Source organism: Mustela nigripes, chromosome 1 (genome assembly GCF_022355385.1).
Source record: "Mustela nigripes isolate SB6536 chromosome 1, MUSNIG.SB6536, whole genome shotgun sequence".
Lineage (NCBI taxonomy): Eukaryota > Metazoa > Chordata > Mammalia > Carnivora > Mustelidae > Mustela > Mustela nigripes.
The window spans coordinates 76,596,743-76,602,833 of NC_081557.1; positions in this window are offsets into that span (position 1 = coordinate 76,596,743).

The following is a 6,091-nucleotide window of genomic DNA, read 5'->3' on the forward strand; positions in this document are numbered from 1 at the left end:
GGCAGCACTGTGTTTTCTTGTCCTCGCATGTTAACGAGCCACCCCCACCACATCTCTGTTGTTTCTCCTTCTCCTTTTTCTACCTGTTCACCATCTGGTCTCAAGGTTCCTTCCCTGCTTTATTCTTCATGCTCTGTCCCATCTTCAGGTCACTTGTCTGTCCTTCCCCTGTATCTTTGGGGTCCAGTCCTTCCCTCTACCATGTTTCTTCCGTATTTCCCACTTCTTTCCATCTCTTTGTTTCCCGAGTACCTCTCATAAGCCTGACTCCCTGGTATCTGTCTCTCACTGACAAAGTAACCACGTGTATTCTCAAGGTGGCTGGAAAGTGTCTCAGAAGCAGGGTCTATGTAGGAATGGACTGGAGCTGGCCTGTCACATCCCTCTGACATATCTGCTGACTCTGCTCCATGCTCCCAGAGTGCTCCCGGTGCAGCTGTCTCCTTTACAGCCACCATGGGGGTTGTTGGCTCTGGCCCTACCTGAGATAGACCGGTAGCAGATTTGCTCCCCACCCAGAGACTCACCTAGAGGCCCCATTGTGGGACCCTTTAGCAGCTATGAAGTAGACAGACCTCTTCTTCTCCAGGGAAATTTCCCAACACTCTTTCTCCTGTCTACAGGAGCCAAAGAGAACAGTGTAGCCCTGAGACTGCTACCTTCTGTCTCTCTGGTTTGCTTGGCTTTTCTTCCATACCCAGGTATTTTCCTGTTTTCATAGGGGACTCCTGGGCCAAAGACCTACTTTTTTTCTTAATTTTTTTTTTTTTTTTAAATTTCTGCCCGGAAACAAAACAAAACAAAGCAAAGCAAAACAACAAACCCTTCAATACCCACTCTGTATTTTAAAGAGTCCCACCAAAGAAATTGCCCTGGTCTAGTCCTTAGACCAGCAAGTGGGGAGTGGGCACCAGCATAACTCTTGACTCTCTTATTTGTTCTCACTCCTTTGAGGAGCCCTATCTCTTGCGTTTGAGTTCTGGGCTCTCATGGAGTACAAGGAGATGGAGTGAGAGCTTGATGCTGTGATGTCTTAGGAGAGTGGGGACCCCAGAGGAGAAGCAGTTTTTTCCCCTGGTTTCATGTAGAAAACCATGAGGGAGCATCTCCAGCCGAAAGAGCTCAGTTAAGTCCAAAGGCAGGTCAGCTGGGTCCAGCTGTGAGGTCTTGGGCCACTCACTAAGTCTCTCTGAGCCTCAGGTTCTTATCTGTAAAGAAGGAGCAATAATAATCCTATCTCATAGCATTGTTGAGAAGATTAAATGAGAAAATACAAGTGAAGCACTTTGTAAATTATAAAGAGCTCTAGAGAAGCTATTATTTATGGAGCAGATGTTGAGGCATCCGGGACTAAAGGAGAAGAGGGAGGCAGCAAGTAGCACTTGCCCTCTAAGAGGCTTAGTGAGGGAATTCAGAGAAAGCACTCGGAGCACAGACACCTGGCAGCCAAGGCACCTCAGTGGGGAGGAGGGCAGATCTCTACTGTCTTCACAACCTCCATCTGTATTTAGTCTTATCCTTTGCTCCGACAGATGCAAACGGCGTGTCCCAGCCTTCAAATCCTTGCCTTTGCGTTGCAGATTTGTGGAAACTAGGTCAACACAATCAGGTAGGAAAGCGAGGCCCTGGCAGGAGAGGGGATGGATGTCTCCGGGGAGCTTGATTTTCTCCATAGATAAGAAGGCAGAAGACAGGATCGTGGCTCAAAGACAGGCACCAGATACATGTTATCACCATGAAATTAACAGCAAAAGTGGGTAAAAGAAACGTTAAAAGTCATTGAGGAATCCTTTCTCATTCCTCACTATATGAGGGCAGCAGGCTTGCCTTTAATGTTGCTGTCTGGGTTGTATCCTTATGGAATTGTAAGTTCCTCCTGGACAAGGACCTTGTCATTTTGGATTACATTTCTACACTTTGCCTTGCAGACACATCTACTTAATACATATTACTTGACTGTGTGATTGGAAAAGAGCAGGAACAAAGAAAGAGGGAAATAAGAGGTGAGCTGTTTTTATATAATCTATTGTGTAGAAGCCCTGAGCATCCCAGCATTTGTCCTGATTGGGGCACAATTTAAATTCAACTTCCTACCTGAAAAGAAATCATAACAGCAACAACCCAACTGCCTTGTACTCTTTATAGCTTGGTGGGTCTGGATAGGATAAGGACATCTGACTGTTGGGGGTAGAAGGGACCGTTGGTTTGTGGAGGGAGATATGGAATGGGCATTTGGAACTACAGAGCTCAGAGAAACAATGTAGACTGTTAAAAGGGGCTAGTTGGTCCAGTGGTTACCAGAGGAAAGTGGGGCCCAGAAAGGTTAAGTGAATTGCTCAAGATCATCCAACTTCTTGATGGCAGAACTGGAAACTGAGCAAAGGTCTCTAACTCCTCATCTTGAGCTCCTCCTAGGACTGCAAACTACCTTCTCACAATTGATTCAACGTGGGACACAACACTCCAAACAAAGTAAGCTTAAGGTCTACTTCTGATATGGATGGGGAGACCAGATACAGGCTGAGAGTCTCTCCGAGAGAAGGAATGGTATACCAAGGGCACTCGCTTTCCCACCCCTACCTCCTCCTTTATCCCAGCAGGTCCTGCTGATTTAAGAACTTCCCAAGGAAGCAGAGATCATAGAGTAAGATTTGGAGAGGGCACAGCCTGTGGCAAGGCCAGCTTAAGGAGGGAGACCCAATCTCCAGGCCTCCCTGGTGACTCTTCTTTGCGCTCCTCCTCTGCCTGAAGCTGGAGGAAGATGGTGAGAGCTGGGCTCTGGCTTCTGGCTTATTGGCTGTGACTCCTGATCTCCTGCTTGGATGGAAACAGGAGAGTAAGAAGAATGGGAAAAGAGAAATAAAATAGCGTGAGATGAAAGATGCTCATCTTCAGTGGGGGTGAGGGAGACCCAAGGAAGACAAACACCACTCTGAGTGGACTCTCCATTCAGAGACTGAACTAGGGATTCCTGGCTTCAATAGGCCACGAGGAGCAGACAGTACCTGTGGGAGGTCAGAAAAGGGAGCAGCGACCAGACAGATTTTGGAGCCAGTTGTATTCAGGCTGAAGTCCTGTTTGCCCCTGGTCAAATTACCTGATCTTTATGAGCTTAGCTTCTCACTCCATAATATGGGGTGATGATAATGTCAACCATAAAGAGTTATTGTGAAGATTAAACAAATACACGTGCAGAATTCCCATAATATAGTAGGTACTTTTAGATTATAATTCTGTTTCCTTCCATAATCCCAGAGGGGCCTAGCCAACTGCATTTACACTTACAGCTTCTGAGAACAGAGAAGACCAGGCCACCTCCTTGAGATGCCCCATCTCCCTGGTTGTTCTGGCAGTGGGGGAGTCCAGTGGTTCTCATTGAGGGTCTTCTTCCAATGGGGGCCTCCTGGGAGTCACACTTAGCAATGAGAGCCTGGGGTCATAGATGAGATCTCTCTACTTTTGTACATATGTTTTAAAAAAAATGACACCAATTGATCACCATAGTAGGTTCTGGGGTTCAAAAGAAATTTAGCTGCTCAAAAACCACATGTTGCAGAATGCATCGTAGCAGACAGCATTTTTGGCCATGAGGGCTCTGAACCCCAAAGCCCCACACTAAGGTGCTTGTTCTTGCCTTGAGAGGTGAACAGGTCATGCTCACATCAGGCCTTCTGCTACCTGCAGTAAGAGATGGGATCTGTAGGCAGACAGATGCCAAGTTCAAGTCTCAGCTTTACTGCTTTCTGACTGTATAACTTGGCTAAGTGGTTTGAACTCTCTAAGTCTCAGTTTCTCCATCTGTAAAAAAAGAACAATATCTCACCCAGAAAATTGCTTAGAAGATCAAGTCAAGATAGGCACTCCATTTAAACCACCCAATACATTGGTAACAGGGATGGTACTTTTAGATGATAATGGTAAAATCACTTACAGCCAGACCAGTGAATTGGTGATCTTGACACTGTGGTGAGGCTTTAAACTGCTCCATTAACCTCTCACCTCATCTGTCCCTTAGCCCCACTTAAATTAGACCCCATCTCTCAACCTCTTCCCATTAGCCTGACCCTCCATAGTCATTGCATCTCATGAATGGCTCTGCTGGAAATGACCAGATCCCACCCAGCTGCTAGCTTACCTGGACATAGCCAGTGATTCTCCTTCCAAAGGTGACTCATTGGGCAAGGAGTGAGTGCTTCCAAGCACTAAGATGGGCAGAGTTCCCCGGAAGAGAGATGAATATCTTTGTGTTCTGGGGCTGCTTCCCCAGCAGTTAGGGTGTCTGCTTGGGTGCTGGCTTATACCCTCCCCAGCCTCTTAGCCTCCCGGGAAGCCTGCTCCATTCAGGATATGTGACCAGCCCTTTGCCCTTTGTGCCCCTTGCCCACTCACAGCAGACCTTTTCAAACCTCAATTAGCCACTTAGGGAGAAGAAAGAGCAAGTGCAAGCTGGAGAAATCTGTCCAGGCCAGATGAATACTTTCCCAAGCCTGCTGTTGCCATGGCAGCCAGCTGGGAACACTGTTTCCAGGGCCTGAGGCGCTCAGACTTATATGGGGGGGTGCTGCCCTGCTGGGCTGCTGCCCACTCACCTCCCCCCTCACTGCCTCCTGGCTCCCTTAGCAACAACCATCATCATTACCGGAGCAACCACCACTGCAGCTTCTGCACTGGCCAGGAGCAGTGTCCAAGGAAACCTGGGGTGGGGGATCTTAGGGATTTTGTGTGTATGTGGGGGGGGGGGGAGAGATCACCAAGGTAAGAAGTTGGAAAAGAAAAGACTTGGCAGGCTTAGCTTAACTATGATAATTATAAGGATACTAAACTTGGGGTCACATGGACCTTTGGCAATCTGCTGATCATCCCTGAATTTCGAAGAACAAGTTCATGTATTGGGTATATGTAGATTTTTCTAGAGAAATGGTTTATAATTTTTATCAGTCTTTCAAAGATGACTAAGGTCCCCAGTAGGTAAAAACCTTAATTACAGAGCCTTTTGCTTTTCAGACTCTGAGTTATTTTAGATCCTGATTATCAGACAGGCTTGAGAGACATGCTTAGAAAAAGGAATGAGTGTGGCCAGGGCAGGAACAGATGACATGTTACCTGGTCCCTATCCACAGAGTGCCCTAAGATTTGCTGTTTGCCCCACAGTGAACCTCTGGGAATAGGGACCCGGGAATCTTCCTCCTAATGCCATCCAAAATACTCTGTCCTTCTCATTCTCCTCTGTCTTGCAGTTTTGCCCTTGGGTCCACTGTGCTAATCACTACTGTTTTCTGTGTATGAGACCCTGAGGTTGGTGTTTTATATACAGTATGCATCTTCCCATCTAAACCTCACACAATGCCCGGGAGAAAGGTTGTCTTACCATCACATTTAGATGAGAATATTGAAACCATGAGGAAACCGAAGTTGTTGCCCAATTTTATGCAGTCAGGAGTTGCAGAAGTGAGGGGCAGCATCTTGGAGGGGTTAAGAGCTTGGCCCTGGACCAGAGTGCGTATGTCTGACCCCAGAGACATTCCTTGTTAGCTCTGTGGCCTGGCCTCCGTTCTCACAGTGGCGAATTGAGGGTACTGATAATTTCTTGCCCAAAGGAAGTTGTGGGAGTTACAAGGGCTGATGCTGTATTTGAAAAGTGCTTAGAATAGTATCTGTCACAAAATAAAATAGAACTAGGGTAGGATTCAACCATGGGTCTACCTAATTCTAAGCTCCTATATCATGCCCAGGCAGTGTTTCCCAATCCTAATGGTAGGGCTGGACCATGGTATCAGGGAGAAAACAAGGTCTAGACTTGGGTTGCCACTCACTGAGTGAGAGTGATTCGGATCTGCAGATGGGACCTCATTTTCCCTATCTCTAAAGAACAGGAATACTATGCACTACCTCTTCTCAGAGGATAGTGTGCGTAAGAATCACAATTGTTGACATGAAGATCAAATGAAACAAGGTCTGGGAAAGTTCTCATAAACTTAGCCAGACTACAGAGATGTACCCAATTCTCTGCACTAAGTTCTCGCTCATGCCCCCAGGGGGCTTGGTGCCCTGCCCATGGCTGGCAGCCCAAGGCAGGAAGCCAAGTGTGGTA